This window comes from Marmota flaviventris, chromosome 18, assembly GCF_047511675.1.
Source record: "Marmota flaviventris isolate mMarFla1 chromosome 18, mMarFla1.hap1, whole genome shotgun sequence".
Taxonomy (NCBI): Eukaryota; Metazoa; Chordata; class Mammalia; order Rodentia; family Sciuridae; genus Marmota; species Marmota flaviventris.
The window spans coordinates 14,479,652-14,494,309 of record NC_092515.1 but is presented as its reverse complement, the minus strand read 5'-3'; the positions used below and the strand labels follow the sequence as shown (position 1 = coordinate 14,494,309).

At 57.4% G+C, this 14,658-nt stretch overlaps 1 protein-coding gene across 2 annotated transcripts in view; it reads left to right on the top strand.

The window, feature by feature from the left end:
* Positions 1-4,184: 4,184 nt before the first annotated feature.
* Positions 4,185-14,658, top strand: part of Pak4 (p21 (RAC1) activated kinase 4) — a 39,038-nt gene continuing 28,564 nt past the window's right edge. Inside the window, exons 1-2 of one of the 2 annotated variants that reach the window (XM_071604293.1) lie at positions 4,185-4,302; positions 7,013-7,194. The gene's annotated coding sequence lies outside the window, so the exon portion shown is untranslated. The remainder of the gene's footprint in view (positions 4,303-7,012; positions 7,195-14,658) is intronic. The other variant, XM_027941455.2, reaches the window with a different exon arrangement.

Below are 14,658 nucleotides of genomic sequence, written 5' to 3'. Positions count from 1 at the left end.
GTAATGTGGGCAGAACCGTCAGAGAGGGCCAGGCGTAGAGGACAGGAGAAAGTCTGGCAGCAGCAGATATCAGATAACAGGGATTTAGATATTCCACGATCATCAAAAACCAATAAGAATAAAAATTCTTACAATAGTACTTGCAGGCTGGGCTGGGGCTCAGTGGAGAGCGCTTGCCCAGCATGAGGGAGGCCCTGGGTTCGATTCCCAGCACCACATACAAATAAATGAATAAAATAAAGGCCCATCAACATCTAAAAAAATATTTTGAAAATAGTACTTACCCCTGATGAATATTTTCCACATATACGTTTATGCCTAAGTCTGTCTGTCTTTCTCTCTCTCTCTCTCCATATTTGGAATTGAACCCAGAGGCACTTTACCACTAAACTACATTCTTGGCCTTTCAATTTATTTTATTTCAGGACAGGGTCTTGCTAAGTGCTGAGGCTGGTCTTGAACTGTGGTCCTCCCGCCTCAGCCTCCCAGGTCGCTGGGATCACTGCTGCACCACCACACTCAGCTGCCTTTCTTTCCCTTTAAGATCAATTCCAGAGTTGGAGTTGCTGTGTCAAGTGAAGAGTAGGTGACATCGTTGAGTCTCTTGATGGCTATCACCAAAAGGCTGCCTGAGAGGTTTTTAATTTTTTTTTTAATTTTAAGAGTCCTTCTTATTTTGTATTCTTACCAGCACTGATTATGATATTTAAAAGATTTTTTTTCTCAGCTAAGTACAATAGCTCATGCTTATAATCTTAGCAACTCAGCAGGCTGAGGCAGGAGGATCGCGAGTTCAAAGCCAGCCTCAGCAACGATGAGGTGCTAAGCAACTCAGTGAGAGCCTGTCTCTAAATAAGATATTAAAAAAAAAATTAGAGGCCAGCCTCCGTAATTTAGTAAAAAGTCTTGTCTCAAAATACAAAATAAAAGGGGCTGAGCTGTAGTTCAGTGGTAAAGTGTCCCAGGGTTCAGTCCCTAGTGTGTGTGTGTGTGTATTTTTTTCTCCCAAGATACCTAAAAAATCAGTTTAGTATGCATTTTATTCATTGCTTATTCACCAATTCCATTTTTCTCATTTATTGTTTGGATTTTTTTTTGTATTTCTGTTCATATCTTTTGCCTATTTTTCTGTTGTATAGACAGCTGTTTTATTGACTTGCAAGTGCTTTCTATATATGAAGGACCTAAAGCCTTGCTTGCTGTCCATACACAGTGATTCACCGTTTTCCTTGATACCTAGAAATCTACAATCTTTATTGTTATGAGTTCAAATGCTCCTCCCCTCTTCCCCGGTCGCCATCCTCTAAGAGTCACCTCCACAACACTCCTCCAGGGAGGCTCTGATTTTCTTCTTCCAAGGCCTTGAAGTAGGAAGGGGGGTCCTGCCCCACCCTGAGTAAGCTCTTGGGGCAGGTCTGTCACCGGGATTGTCCCAGGGGTCTGATCTCTACCTGGGTCCTCAGCTAAGGTACAAGGGGGCTTCCCCTAACACAGTTCTGCAGCCCATTGCCCTGAAACTCGGGCTGGGGCATCAGAGAGACAGACTGCGCCCGTTTCTCCTCCCATCACTGTGGCCTGGGTAGGATTCCATCCTCAGCCCCTGGTCTTGCTCCTTCTAGAGCAGAGATTCTGTGAGGAGTCAAAGGAGCACAACCCAGAGCCTTTCCTGCCGGCGAGGAGCCGCGGAATGCGGAGCGGGATCACACCATCTTGTCATACGTGCTCAGGCCACCAGGGGGCAGCAGAGGGCAGCCGGTGAGCCGCGCTCAGGTCCAGGGTTTGCCCCACGAGGTTGAGGCTGAGCGAGGGAAGAGGTTTCTTTCAGCCTCAGTGGCCTCCTGGACGAGCAGAGGTGGGTGTCAGAGCTCGTTGTTCAAATCAAATGGCTGAGCAAGGCGCGGTGGCGCACGCCTGTAATCCCAGCGACCTGGGAGGCTGAGACAGGAGGACCACAAGTTCAAGACCAGCCTCAGCAACTTAGGAAGGTCCTAGGCAATTTAGGGAAACCCTTTCTCAAAACAAAAAATAAAAAGGCGGGGCGCTGGGTTACACCTGTAATCCCAGCGGCCCGGGAGGCTGAGGAAGAAGGATCTTGAGTTCCAAGCCAGCCTCAGCAAAAGCGAGGCGCTAAGCAACTCAGACCCAGTCTCTAAATAACATACCAAAAAGGGCTGGGGATGTGGCTCAGTGGTCAGCGCCCCTGGGTTCAATCCCTTGTGCCAAAAACAAACAAACAAAAAAATCAAATGGCTAGAATTATGACTCTATCAAGAGTCATAATCATAGAAATGCTTGAAACACAGGAAATGTATTAAATCTTCAAAATGGACATGCTAGGATTTGGGAATGTAGCTTGGTGGTAGCGCCCTTGCCTAGCATGCCAAGTCCCTGGGTTCGATTCCCAGCACCGCAAATAAATATATAAGTGTACATTCCCTCTAACTCAACCGTTCTATTCATGGTAGTCTATTCAGAGGAAATAATTAGAGCTGTGCACAAATGTTTAGCTCTTTGGATTTTTTAGGAAACAGATTTATAGTAGCAAAATATGTATTAACAGTATAGATGCTCCAACAGAATAGAGTGTTTAAACAAATTAGAGTTCATTGATAGGATGCTTCTTATGCAGCCCTTAAAAATAATCTTCTGAAGAATGTTTAATAACATGGAAAGATACTAGTGATATCTTGTTTTTAAAAGACACAACGTTCTTTAGAAATGTTTGTCTCTGATCCTATTTATTTATTTATTTTAGTTGTTGATGGATTTTGTTCATTTATTTCTATGTGGTGCTGAGAATCGAACCCAGTGCCTCACGCGTGCTAGGTTGAGCCACAACCCCGGCCCTCCTATTTCTTTTTAAAGATAGGAAAATGTAAAGAGAACATACCTCAGCATCCATCATTCAGTCATGGTTTTCAGACATTAATGAACTGCCTACTGTGTGCTAGACGGTCTGTTGGGGCACAGGAGCTGCATCAAACATTTAAGTGCATCTCTGAAGAGTGGAATCACCAGTCGTTCAAAAACTACATCCCCAGCCCTTTTCATTTTATTTTGAGGCAGGGTGGCCTCAAACTTGGGAACCTCCTGCCTCAGCCTCCCAAATAGCTGGAATCATAGGCTGCACCACCATGCCCAGGCCATTTAACAAATGTTTATTGAGCACTCCCACGTCATGGATGCCAGCGCCCTGGGTACGCGACGGTGAACAAGGACAAAAATCCACTATTTTCTTGGAGCTGACATTCCAGCAGAGGAGACAATTGACAATAGACGCAATCAGCAAGCACTAGTAAAGGTTTTGGTAGCATCTGAGAGCCATGTTTGCTGCTTTAGGAGGGGTGGGCAGGAAGGAGCCCAGTAGGAAGGTGACATTTGAGGAAAACGCTGAAGGAGGAGCAGAGGAGCTAAGTGAACACCGGAGAAGAGCATGCTCCAGACAGAAGGGAAAGCCAGCGCAAAGGAAGACCTGCAGCTGAAAGTGCTCCTGATTTTTTTTTTTTTTTTCCCCAGGAATTGTGAGAAGACTGGAGGCTGGTGAGTGAGGTCATAGATGTCCGAGTTTATTCGTTTTTGAAGTTTAAAAGGGTTTTTAAAATTTTCTATTGTTTTATTCATTACTTTAAAAACTTATTTTAAAAAGGAAGACCAAACAGTGTCAGATGACTGTCCTTCAAAACCTATTCCCTACTTTTCTGGGATCCTGAGCCAGCTAGTCCCCCTTTGAACCTGTTTCTTATCTGTAAAATGAGTAATAGAAATAAAACGGGCTGCGCTGAGTGTCCGGCTAATCCCAGTAAAGCGTTTACCGCATGGCCGTCGCCTCGTGCTTAAGAACTGTTCCTGGCGATTATTAACCCATTGCTGTCTTCCGTCCCCTAATTCCTCCTGGGAGAAGGTGGGAGCGCGTGCGACAGGAAGACAGTCATTTCCCCTTTAAAACAAACTGGGGTGGGCCGGGAGTGGGCTTCTCCGCACCTTTTCCAAATTCTCCAATCCCCGCCTGGCATTTTCTGCCCGAACGTCTCCGATTGAACCGTCTGCACCAATTAGAAGCTGGAGCGGGCGCAGCCCCGCGCTCAGCTCCGCCCCTACGCAGGCCCTGCCCTCTGCCCGGTCAGCCCCGTTGCTATGGGGACTGGTGGGCGGCGAGGGGGAAAGCCCCGGATGTTCGTTGGGGATTCAACATGGCGGCGGTAGTAGCCGCGGTGGCGGCGGCGCCAGAGAGCTGAAGGCGGCGTAAGGGCGCGGAGTTCCGGGCCGAGCAGCCAGGCCGCCAGCGACGGTGGCGCCGAGCCGGTAGGCTAGGCGGTCTGGGCAGGGATGGGGGGGTAGGCCGGGCGCTGGCGGTGGAGGAGCTTTTAAGTAGGAGGGGGCGGGGCCGCCGGTGTCAAAGTTCACAAGTGGAGGGAAGGGTCGCGTGGAGAGGGTCGGGGGTCAGCGCTGAGGGGAGGGAGGCGTAGAGGAGATCCGAGGTCCCGCTCTGGGGGGCGTGGCGAAGGGCAGGGCAAAGTTTGAAATTTGAAGTGGGGGCGCGGAACGAGTCCCCCAAAAGTGTGGGGGGGTCAGGGTTACTAATTTGAGGGGAGGGTGCGCCTACATGGGTCAGAGGTCACAACTCCGGGGACGTTGGGTTGCAGATCTAAAGGCCACAACTAACAGGACAGGTGAATGAGTTTTAGGTTTGGGGGTCTTTTAGGGGGTCAAAGGGGGCGTGGTTAGAGGGGACAAAGGTCAAAATCTGACCGGGAGACTGAGGGTTCGGAGGATCTAAAACTGAAACCCAGGGGACATAGTGCTGGAGCGAAGGGGCAGGGACATCCAGAAGAGAGGTCAAAAGTGCTTCCTGGTGGTGGGAGTCGGGGAACCCCTCCCACAAATTTTGACGATAATAGCAAACACTGGGAAGGCGCTGGTCTCCTGCTAGCTCTCTTCCCCTGCTTCACTGTGTCCCCATCTAGCCCCCCACAGCCCCGTGGGGTCTCAGCCTGTTGTTAAGAACCTGAGTGACTTGCCCAAGGTCAGCTGGTAAGTTGTGCTGCCCAGAGTCCCCCTCTGGATTCTCTCTCAGAGCCCTGTGTTTCTGCCTCTCCAAGAATCAGTGTTGGTTAACGTTTAATGAGGGCTCACCTCGGCCGAGTGCCCGTGCCTGGTTTTGTTCCATGGCTGTCACAATCGGAGCAGTGAGTTCTGGAGATAAACCCACTTTACAGACAGAAAAAGAGAGGCTCAGAAAGCCGCCGAGGACAGGGGCAGATTCAGAGTCGGGCCAGAATGCTCCCAGAGCTCCTGCCTCTAGCTTCCACACTGACCATTCCCCAGTGGGTCTGGGTCTGGAAGCAGCAGGTTGGGCAAGGCTGGGCCACTCCCTGGGCAGGAACAGAGTGTCTGTTTGGCCTCCTTGGAAGGGTGTGATGTGGGCGGGTTCCCGTGGGCCTGTTGGAATGGGATGTTGGTGGGTGGCCCAAAGTTCAGGGAGACTGATGGGCTCATGGCTGGGAGGGTGTCCCTTGGGGGACCCTGTGAAAGCGGGATGTTGTGTGTTCTTGGCCCCCAGGCCCTCCCTGGGTCCTCAGTGGCTCCCACCTCCTTTCCTGCCGCTGTTCCCCAGCTCCCAAACTCTCCAGCTTCAGGCCAGGCCTCCTCGCAGGCTCTGACCTCCCTGTTCCCTTTGGCTGGAATTTCCCCGCCGCCAGCCGCTCTCAGCCTGCCCTGGGCCACCTTGCCGCCGCCCCCTGCAGCCTCTCCCTCTGCTGCTTCCCAGCCCTCTGCCCGCCGCACCTGTTTACTAGGGTGCGCCTGGAGTTCGCCTCTGTTAGAAGTGGGTGTTCCAAGCGCTGCCGGGCTTTGGGGAACGACCTAGTGGTGGCGGGTGATTGCTGGGCCCTGGGACTGCAGCAGAGGACAGGAGCCACAGAGCCCCCAACCTCAGGGTCTCCTGTGGGAGCAGACTAGAACCCAACGCCCACCTGTGACACATGGTGACGTCTCTGCCAACCGTGATGAGGGCTGGAGCGTCTCCATACCCTGGGCCTGGCCTGAGACCTTTGTCCCTGGGAAAGTCCCTTGAGGAAGCTCCGAAGGCGAGGTAGCTGGGAAGGAGCGCCGGGCGCCGGCTGCAGCGGAGGCCATGTGTGGGGTTGGGGAGACCCCGAGGCTCAGCCGGGGAGCAGGGGGGGCAGGAGAGGGGCCAGGAGTCTCCTCCCGTGTGACACAGGCACAGTGCTGGGCTGCCTCGTGGAAGTGCTGCGGGGATGCAGAGCGCCTGTCCCGGCCTGGATCGGGGGGCCTGGCATCAGGGGGCACGTCAGCACTAGGCTTGCTGCTGCCACTGCCACCAAGAAGGGCCTCGGAACTGGTGCGAGGCCTCGCTCCACCTGCCCCTGGCTCGCTCTGCGGCCGCCCCTCCCCCATGGGGCCTGGCATGGCTGGGAGCAGGCAGGCCGCCAGCAGCCCTCTGAGGCTCCCAGCTCAAGCCTTGTGGTGCCAGCTTGGCACAGCGAGGGGAAGGCTCGGCCGTCAGAGACCCACACTTTCAGGTTCCTGCCTCGTCACCCAGCAGCCTGGGACCTTGGGCAAGTGGTTTCTTATTAGCTAATTTTTACCTCGTGGTAGATTTTAGGCTGAAAATGTGGGGACGGGTTGTAGGGGTGCTCAGGAAGGTCAGAAGGGAACTCTCCCAGGTCCCAGGGGGGCCAGCCGTGCTACATGGCGCGGAAGCCACCTCTCACTGCAGCCTGCCTTCCCGGGCCCTGGGGGCAGTGGGAGCTTCCCTGCCCAGCGCAGGCACACGTCCCACTAAGCCTAGAAATGGTGTCCCGTCAGCATGTCCCCATGCCCCGTGCTTTTCATGTTCCATCTTAGACTTTGGATCTTGCTCTGGGCAGCGTTCATTTTTCCTGCCGTTGGGGTTTTGTGATTGGGTCTCAGGAGTTATCCATTTGCACTCTTGGTGGCCCTTCTGCTGGCTTCCGTCGGAGCTGTAACAGTGTTGCGGTGAACATTCTAGACTGTTTGCTGTATACCTGGCCGAGTCTGGCGGAGTCGCCTTGCAGTGGCAGTGCTGCCTGTGGCTTCACAGCCCAGGCCCAGCGCCTCCTGAGGGGTTTCCGTGCACCTCCCGACAGCTCCCAGCTGACCTCGCGCCACAGTCTGCAGCCACGTGACAGGAGGCTGTGGGGCACCCACCCGGTAAGCTCGTTGGGAACGTTGGAAAGATGGTTCATGGCACTGCCTTAGCTGGGGCTGGACACCAACGAGTCCCACATCAGAGGCGGAGGCAGGCTGGGAGGGCTTTGACCTCTACCCCCAGGGCAGGCAGGACGCTGACCAGCTTTGATTCAGTTCTCCTTGGAGAGCAGCTGCCAGGCTGGCGTTTGGGTGAGGGGCTGGGCTGACCTGAACCTGCTCCAGGGGCGAGGAGCGGGGAGTAAAGGTGGGAGGGGGTGGCACTGCCTCACTGCACTCTCGCATGTGACCAGCACAGACAGCCTCTGACAGACTTGCTGACTCCAGACAGTGACAGCCCAGAGTCAGGACTGTGAGGGAGGAGCCTCAGGCAGCCCAGGGCCATACCTGACCCAGCCTGGGACCAGCCTGGGAATTCCGCTAGGGCTTTCTAGAGAAAGGGACCAGAAAGGTTGATGAGAAACAGTGATCCGGGCTGGAAAGGAGGCAGAAAGAAAGAAAACAGGCAGTGGGTACGGAAGGTGCAAAGGCCCTGAGGCCAGAGTGCGAAAGCCCATTACATCAGCTGAGCGGGGGATGCGGTGGAGGAGAAAGGGGTGTGGCGGGGTTCGCCTGTGTGAGGGGAAGTCATTTAAGGGCTTTAACATCTGGTTTCCCTTTATAAGGACTGTGCAGGCCGCTCTGGGAGGGAGGGACCCAGGGTGCCAGGGAGATGAGGGGGTGCTGCTGTCCTAGTCCACGCAGGAGAAGAGGGTGGGTCGGTGAAGGTGACTGTGATGTGGGCTTGTCCCCTGTGCTGGCCGGTCTGAGTTCTGACCTGCATTAATCCGTGATCGTCCGGGCACTCTGTGAGACAGTACGTTACTGTCCCACTTTAGGGATGAGAACACAGAGATCCAGCCAGGGGTGACTTGCCTCCGGATATGGCAGGCAAGGCAGAGGCGGAACTGCACCCCAGGCTTAGGGCTCCAGAGTCGCTGCTCACTGTGGCCCCCCCTGGCCCCTTCCTGTCCCCTTGCTTCTTACCCAGGCTCCTTTTTAGACAGAAGCCCCGGGGACCCTCTGGACGCGGAGTCCCTCCTTCCTCAGGCCCCGTCCCGCTCCCCTCCGTGTGTGCCGCACCCTCCTGCAGCTCGTGGCAGCTGGACTTCCTGGCCAGACGCCGTCGGGGTGTCCCCGCAGCTGTTTCTTCCATCTCCAGAGCAGGCAGTTAAGGTGCTGCCAGCAGGAAGCCGTCCCCTTCCAAGTCGCGGCCAGGGAAACGGGACCCTTCCCGTCCCAGCCACTCATCCGGGGCCAGGACTTATTGTCTGCTAGACACATTGACCACAGGAAGCTCAGAGGGAACTCTCCAGGTCCCAGGGGAGCCAGCTGTGCCAGATGGCACGGAAGCCACCTCTCACTGCAGCCGTCTTCTGGGCCCTGTCCCCGTCCCCGGTGGTGGCCTGCCTTCCTGGGCCCTGGGGGCAGCGGGAGCTTCCCTGCTGGGGCGCACAGCTGCCCCCAGGGCGGGTGCTCCCCTCAGGGCTGAGGAGGGGCTGAGGCCACGGCCTGTGAGGTGCTGGGCCCGGGCTTGGCGCAGACCTGGGCGAGCCCTTGGTGAGCCTTGAGCTTGATGGCTTTCCCGGCCGCTGTCCTGTGGGCTCCCGGTCCTTAGCAGCTGTGGTCACCTGGCTCCCGTTCTTGGCTTCATGAGCGTCACCGCCAGGGCTCTGCTCAGGGACCCTGAGGACCAGGTGCTCCTGGCCCCCTTTCTTCCTGCTGTGTTTCGTTGCAGGAGGCAGGTTTTGCCGGTGTGCCTGGGTCACCTAGCCCCTGAAACGCGCTGGAAGTCCTGCACAGCCAGCAGGGTGGCCGCCCCGGGGCCGACGGCCTCCCTCTGGCTGCGGTCCCTTCCCAGAGACAGGGTGCCCGCGGTTTCCCTCCTCTTGCCATGTCTGTTCCTGGGAGCACCCCCGCCACCGCCACCGATTTTACCCAGAGGTCACAGGAGGCCGGGTCTGTCCTGCCCCTGGCATTTTCACTCCGAGGTTCTGGGTCAGAACAGCTGGTGCCGCCAGTGCCCGGCGGCTCGTGTGTGCCCCGCTGACCCCTTTCTGGGCAGGCCAGGCCGGTTTCCCTGCTGTTAACAGGGCCACACCTGCGTGTGATCGTGGCTGGGGACATCTTCTAGAAGTGGGCTTGAGATACGTCCCTTCAGCTCTGCCAGTATGTCCCACCCTGCAGACAGGTGGTGCCAAGTCACACTCCCACCCTGGTGTGTGGCAGCTCCACAGCTTCGCTGCCTTGGACGGTAACACCTTTGACCTTTGCCACTTTGATGGGTGACATCATCTTTCTCATTTTAATAGAGTGGAGTGGAGTGTGGTGTGTAGAAAGCTGTCGGAGTGTCCTTTTCTGAGTTGTCTGAACCTGATCATTTTCCTTTTCCGGAGAAGGGGAAGCAGGCCTAGGCCCCACCCCAGGCAGGTGACAGATCTGACCTCCCCCCAGCCTTCCTGGCCCCACCCTGGAGCTCTCACCTGCCTGGTGCGGAGCGGGCGGGAGGGCTGGGCTCGCCACTTCCTGGCTGAGTGTGCGGAGCAGTCACTGCCCCGTCTCTGCCCTGTGTCCTTGTCTGTAAAATGGGGATATCACGGCGCGTCCCAGTAGGTTGTTTTGAGGATATAAATGCACATTCAGCAGGTGAGATACTAAGTGCCAAGGACCATGGCTGCTGAGTTCAGTAGTTGCGATAGTACCTGGCCCACGCCATTAACAGGCGCGGTCTACGTGCCTTCTGCAAACTAACTCAATGGGCCTGTTCCTCCCATCAGCGCCAAGACTCGGTGTCATTATCATCTCCCTTTAATAGGGAAGGGATGCTAAGCATGGTGGGACACGCGTGCAGTCCCAGGTACTTGCGAGGCTGAGGCAGAGGGTCACGAGTTTAAGGCCAGCCCAGGCAGTGGGCGAGACCCCAACTCAAAATAAGCTTTAAAAAGGAAGCCAGGCTGAGTGGCGCACGCCTGCAGGCCCAGCGACTCAGGAGGCGGAGGCAGAGACACCACAAGTTCGAAGCCAGCCTCAGCAACTTAATGAAGCCTTAAGCAACTTGGGGAGACCCTGTCTCATAATAAAAGATAAGAAAGAGCTGGGGGTGTGGGTCAGTGGTTAAGCACCCCTGAGTTCAACTCCTGGTACCAAAAAAAAAGAAAAGGCAGGGCTGGGGTTGTAGTTCAGGGGTAGAGAGCTTGCTAGCATGCTGGGTTTAGGCCCCAGTGCTGGGAAAAATGGGGGAGGAAATGAGGACCTGGGTCACTCGCCCAGGGTCAGCCCTGGGTCACGGAGCAAACAGGACTGGGACTGGCTCCACAGGCCTGGCTCCTGCCCTGGGACCCCTCCTGCTGCTGCTCGTCCCTCCTTCCCACAGCCCCTTCTAGGATGTCCTCATTCCAGGCAGGCTGCGGGGGAGCTTTGAGGGGGCACTGTGGTGGTGGGGACATGGCAAAGTCCTCTCACTGCGAGCCTCGCTCCCTCCCACCCCAGGTGCTGGCCGGAAACTCCTGATAAAGCAGCCTTGTGTGAAGCTTCGAGCTTGTTCCCCAGTCTGGTTTCCCCACTCCCACGGGACAGAAAGTGGCTTGTCATTCTGGACTGAGGGAGATGCTAGGGACTCCCCACTAGCCCTCTGACCCCACCAGTGGCCATGGTCGGGCATCGGAGAAAGAAGGACACTGCAGCCACCGGCTCCTCGGGATACTCTCCCTGCAAGTGAGGAGCCCCTGCAGGGCCTTGAGCGAGGGGCCAGTCCCTTTCTGGTGCCCACAGGGGCCTCCCCAGGCCTGGCCTGCCTCCCCAAGTCTCCCACAGTGGCCACTCCCCGTTACTTGACTCTGACAGGCGTCTGCCAGCCCCTGCTCTCCAAGTGTGTGTGCTGCAGAGGGGCATGATGTGCGTGCCAGTTAGCAGAGTGTCACAGGTGGACAGACCTTCATCCCCTCCTGGTCCCAACCTCCATGGTGACCGCCATTTGTTCCTGATGGCCAGCGGGGCCTTGCTTTTCCAGAGAGCGTGTACACGGGTGTGCGTTCCCCGCCGCGGAGCGCCGCCCCTGCTGGCCGTGCGCCTGTCCCTTCCTTCACCCCTCCTTGCTGCCAGTGAGTGTCTGTTTCTCTCTCTTGGTGGCTTCCCTGTTCCTTGCTGCACATGCATTTCAGGAGCACGACGGGGAGTGCGCTGTTGGCACAGAGAGCCTGGTGTCACCACGATGTGTGTCCCCTGCAAGGTGGGGGTGACAGCGTGGTCACTGCACAGCCCCACACTGGAGACTGTCATTTTCAGTTGCCACTAGGACAGGTTTATTCTTCTCTCCTGCCAAAGTAGCACTTGGTTCTCGTTGGGTGGGTCCCCCTGCTCCTGCCCGCCTGTGCGGAGGAGTCAAGCGTGGATCCCTGATAAGCCTGCGCTGCGGCCGGGGACCCCGGGGTGAACCCCAACGTCAGCAGCCTGCACAGAGCCCTCCAGCCGGGGTACAGGCCTGGATCGAAGAGTGACACCAGGACAGGGCAGGACTCTGACATCCAAGCCCCCATCTTGTCCCCTTCGCCCCCTGCTGGGCCCAAGCCTGGTCTTGTCCCCAGCCCTTCCTCTCCTCATCCTGAATGGCAGCACCTGTCCCTCCCTCAGGCCACCTCACCGCCCGACCCTCCCCAGGGCCTCCTCGCTCTTCCCTGCTACCCTTGCAGCCTGTCCTCATAACACCTGGCCACATCACGCCCGGCCCTGACGGGGACCCTCTGTGACTCTCTCTGCCAGGGGAAGAGCCTTCAAGGCCCAGGGCCCTGACCCGGCCTTCCCGCCTGCCACACCCTCCGCGCCCTCCGCCCTCCGCCGTTCCTGGCCATTCCAGGTCGGGTCTCGCCCCAGGGTCTCTGTTTCTTCTGTTCCCTCTGCTGACAGCGCTGTCCCTCTGTCCATTCAGTCACCCTCAGAGACCCCTGCTCACAGGGTCTGCGGTGGCACATCCCACACCTGCGTTTTTCTTTGGCTGCCCCTGGCTTGACCTTCGCCTTGGTGCTCATCACTGTGATGCTCGTCACTGTTACTTACGCTAGGTGGTGATGGGGGGATCTGTTGGGTTGGGGTGCATCCCTGCCCCTTCGAGAACTTGGCGCACATTATTGGGGGTGGGCGTGTCACTGTGTCCCATATTTTGTTCCCATGGTTGGTGGGCAGTGGTCTCAATAAATGCTGGTGGGCTGGCGCAGGCACATGCCTGTAATCCCGATTACTCAGAGGCTGAGGTGGGAGGATCAGAATCACGAGGCCAGCCTCAGCAATTTAACGAGACCCTGTCTCAAAAACCAAAAAGGACAGGGGATGCGGCTGTGAGTAGAGTGCCGGGTTCAGTCTCCAGCACCAGAAAATAAATCCATAAACAAATGCTGGGGGGCTCGCCCTGGCTGAGCTGTGATGATTGAGGGTTGTCACAGTGTCTAATGGGATCTGCTGTGGGTGGGAGCGCAGCAGCTTTCCTGAGTAAAAGTGTCACTCTGAGAATGACCTGGCCTATCTAGGGGAGGAGAGGTTGTGGGCGCGGGATTCTGAGGCACAGCCCGTGGGGTCCCACCCCACGAGATCACAGGGCCCTTTGAAGAGTGGGGAGAAGAATGGGGCTGCCCGGGTTCCCATTCTGAAGCCCTCGGGCCGCGCACCTCAGGCCTTCCTGCCCAGCGCAGGCCTTTCTCAAGTCGTGCCCTTCACATCCTCGCCTGGCGCCTGGCGTGTCCACCTAGATGTGATTGTCTAGTTTTAAACACGTGCTGGCCTGCTGTGACCTCCAAGAGGACACAGTGGTAGATAAACAGACCCGGCTGCCACCCCTGGAGCCTGTCTCCTTGCCTCACAGCCGCCCGGGGCAGCCCTGCTCGGAGGCAAAGAAGGCCTGACATGACCTTGAGCTGGGGAGTCCTTTTTCTGGACACAGGATCCTCGTTAGACTGATTAGAGGGCAGGACGAGCCAGCGAGGTTTGCGCAGCCCGTCCTTCCTGGAACCCCGAGGTGGCCACACCCACCTGACCCATTTCACAGACTGAGGCTGGTGGCTGCCGTGGTGGCCAGTCCTTGGCGCGTTGCGGGCTGGCACTGAGCCGAGCGGATCCGCAGCGGCTCCTGGCCTGGGGACCGCGGGTGGAGCCACTCCCAAGCTCTGGCCTTGGCCGAAGCCTGACCAGGCCACTGCCCGCGTCCCACCGGCTGGCCGTCCTTTCTTCTTGATTTCTTATTTCTTCAAGTTGAACCCCGGGTCCGGGAGCGCCTCGCTTGGGTGTTTTGCGGCTTCCCCAGTTGGGGGCTTGTCTCCCTCTGAGGTCGAGTCCTGCCATGAATAACCGGGCTCCCTGTGGGGTCACTCTGCCGCCATCTCCCTACGGCTCTACATTCCTGCTCCTCACACGTGGCCGTGGCGCTGCTGTGTGTAGGTGTGAGGGCGGCCGGGACCCACGTCCCAGCACCAGGCATTCAAAACAGGCTGCCCACCCCGCCCTGGTGGCGGCTCTCGCTCCTGTGCCCAGCCGTCGGGGGGCTCTCCCCTGGTGCAGGCCATCGCGCACCGCGCTGTCCTCGCTGTCCTCCTGTCCCCAAATCTTGGCTGCCGTGAGAGGACCCACCCTCCCACTCGCTCTCCTCCGGAGCGTCCTGGCCGGTCCTGGCTTCATGTTTTCATTTAACTATTAGCGCAGCAGCTTGTCAGTGCACGCCCCCCACCCCCCATGCGTACTGGTCCATGAACTTGGTGTGCCTTGGTCATCTCCCAGCGTCTCTCGCAGAGTGTCACCCTTGCCCACAGGGGCCTTGCCCACTTCCTGGTCTGTCACCGTGGCAGGAGGTCTCTGCCCTCCCTGGCACCAGGCAGGTCTGGCCACAGGCTTGGCCTTGCGGGGGAGGATCTCTGGCGTGGCGGGGCCACCCCTCATTCCCTCCCTCTTCCCGACACCACCTCTGAGCCCTGGAAGAGGGTGGCAGGGCCCCCAGAGGGGAGGCTGTAATTTTCCTGAATGATTTCAAGGCTAATGAAAGGGTTTCCTTGACTAATCAGCTTACAGTTTAATTATCAGGGAGCAGGATGCGGGGAGCAGCTGTGCTGGGGTCTCCCCGCCACGTGGCGGGAAGGAGGTGGGGCCCAGCCTTACCCATGGGGGGGCAACAGCTGGGCCCACCCAGCACCCTCCAGGAGGTAAGCAGGGTGGCTGTCCCTGAGGGTCCGGGGTGCAGGACAGCAGGTGCTGGGGGGAGCAGCCCCTCCCCCTCTGCTAGAGGAGCCGCGGCCCCTGGCCAGGCCCCTCATGGCCTCACTTCACTTACTTTCGGCACCTCTGGAGGCCCTGCCCAGCTGGGGGCCAGCTCTGATTACAGTTGTTCTGTCCCTCCTCATCCTGCCCACACTGCTGAGTGCACTGGAGGGGCGGCCAGGCGGGGCGCTGGGG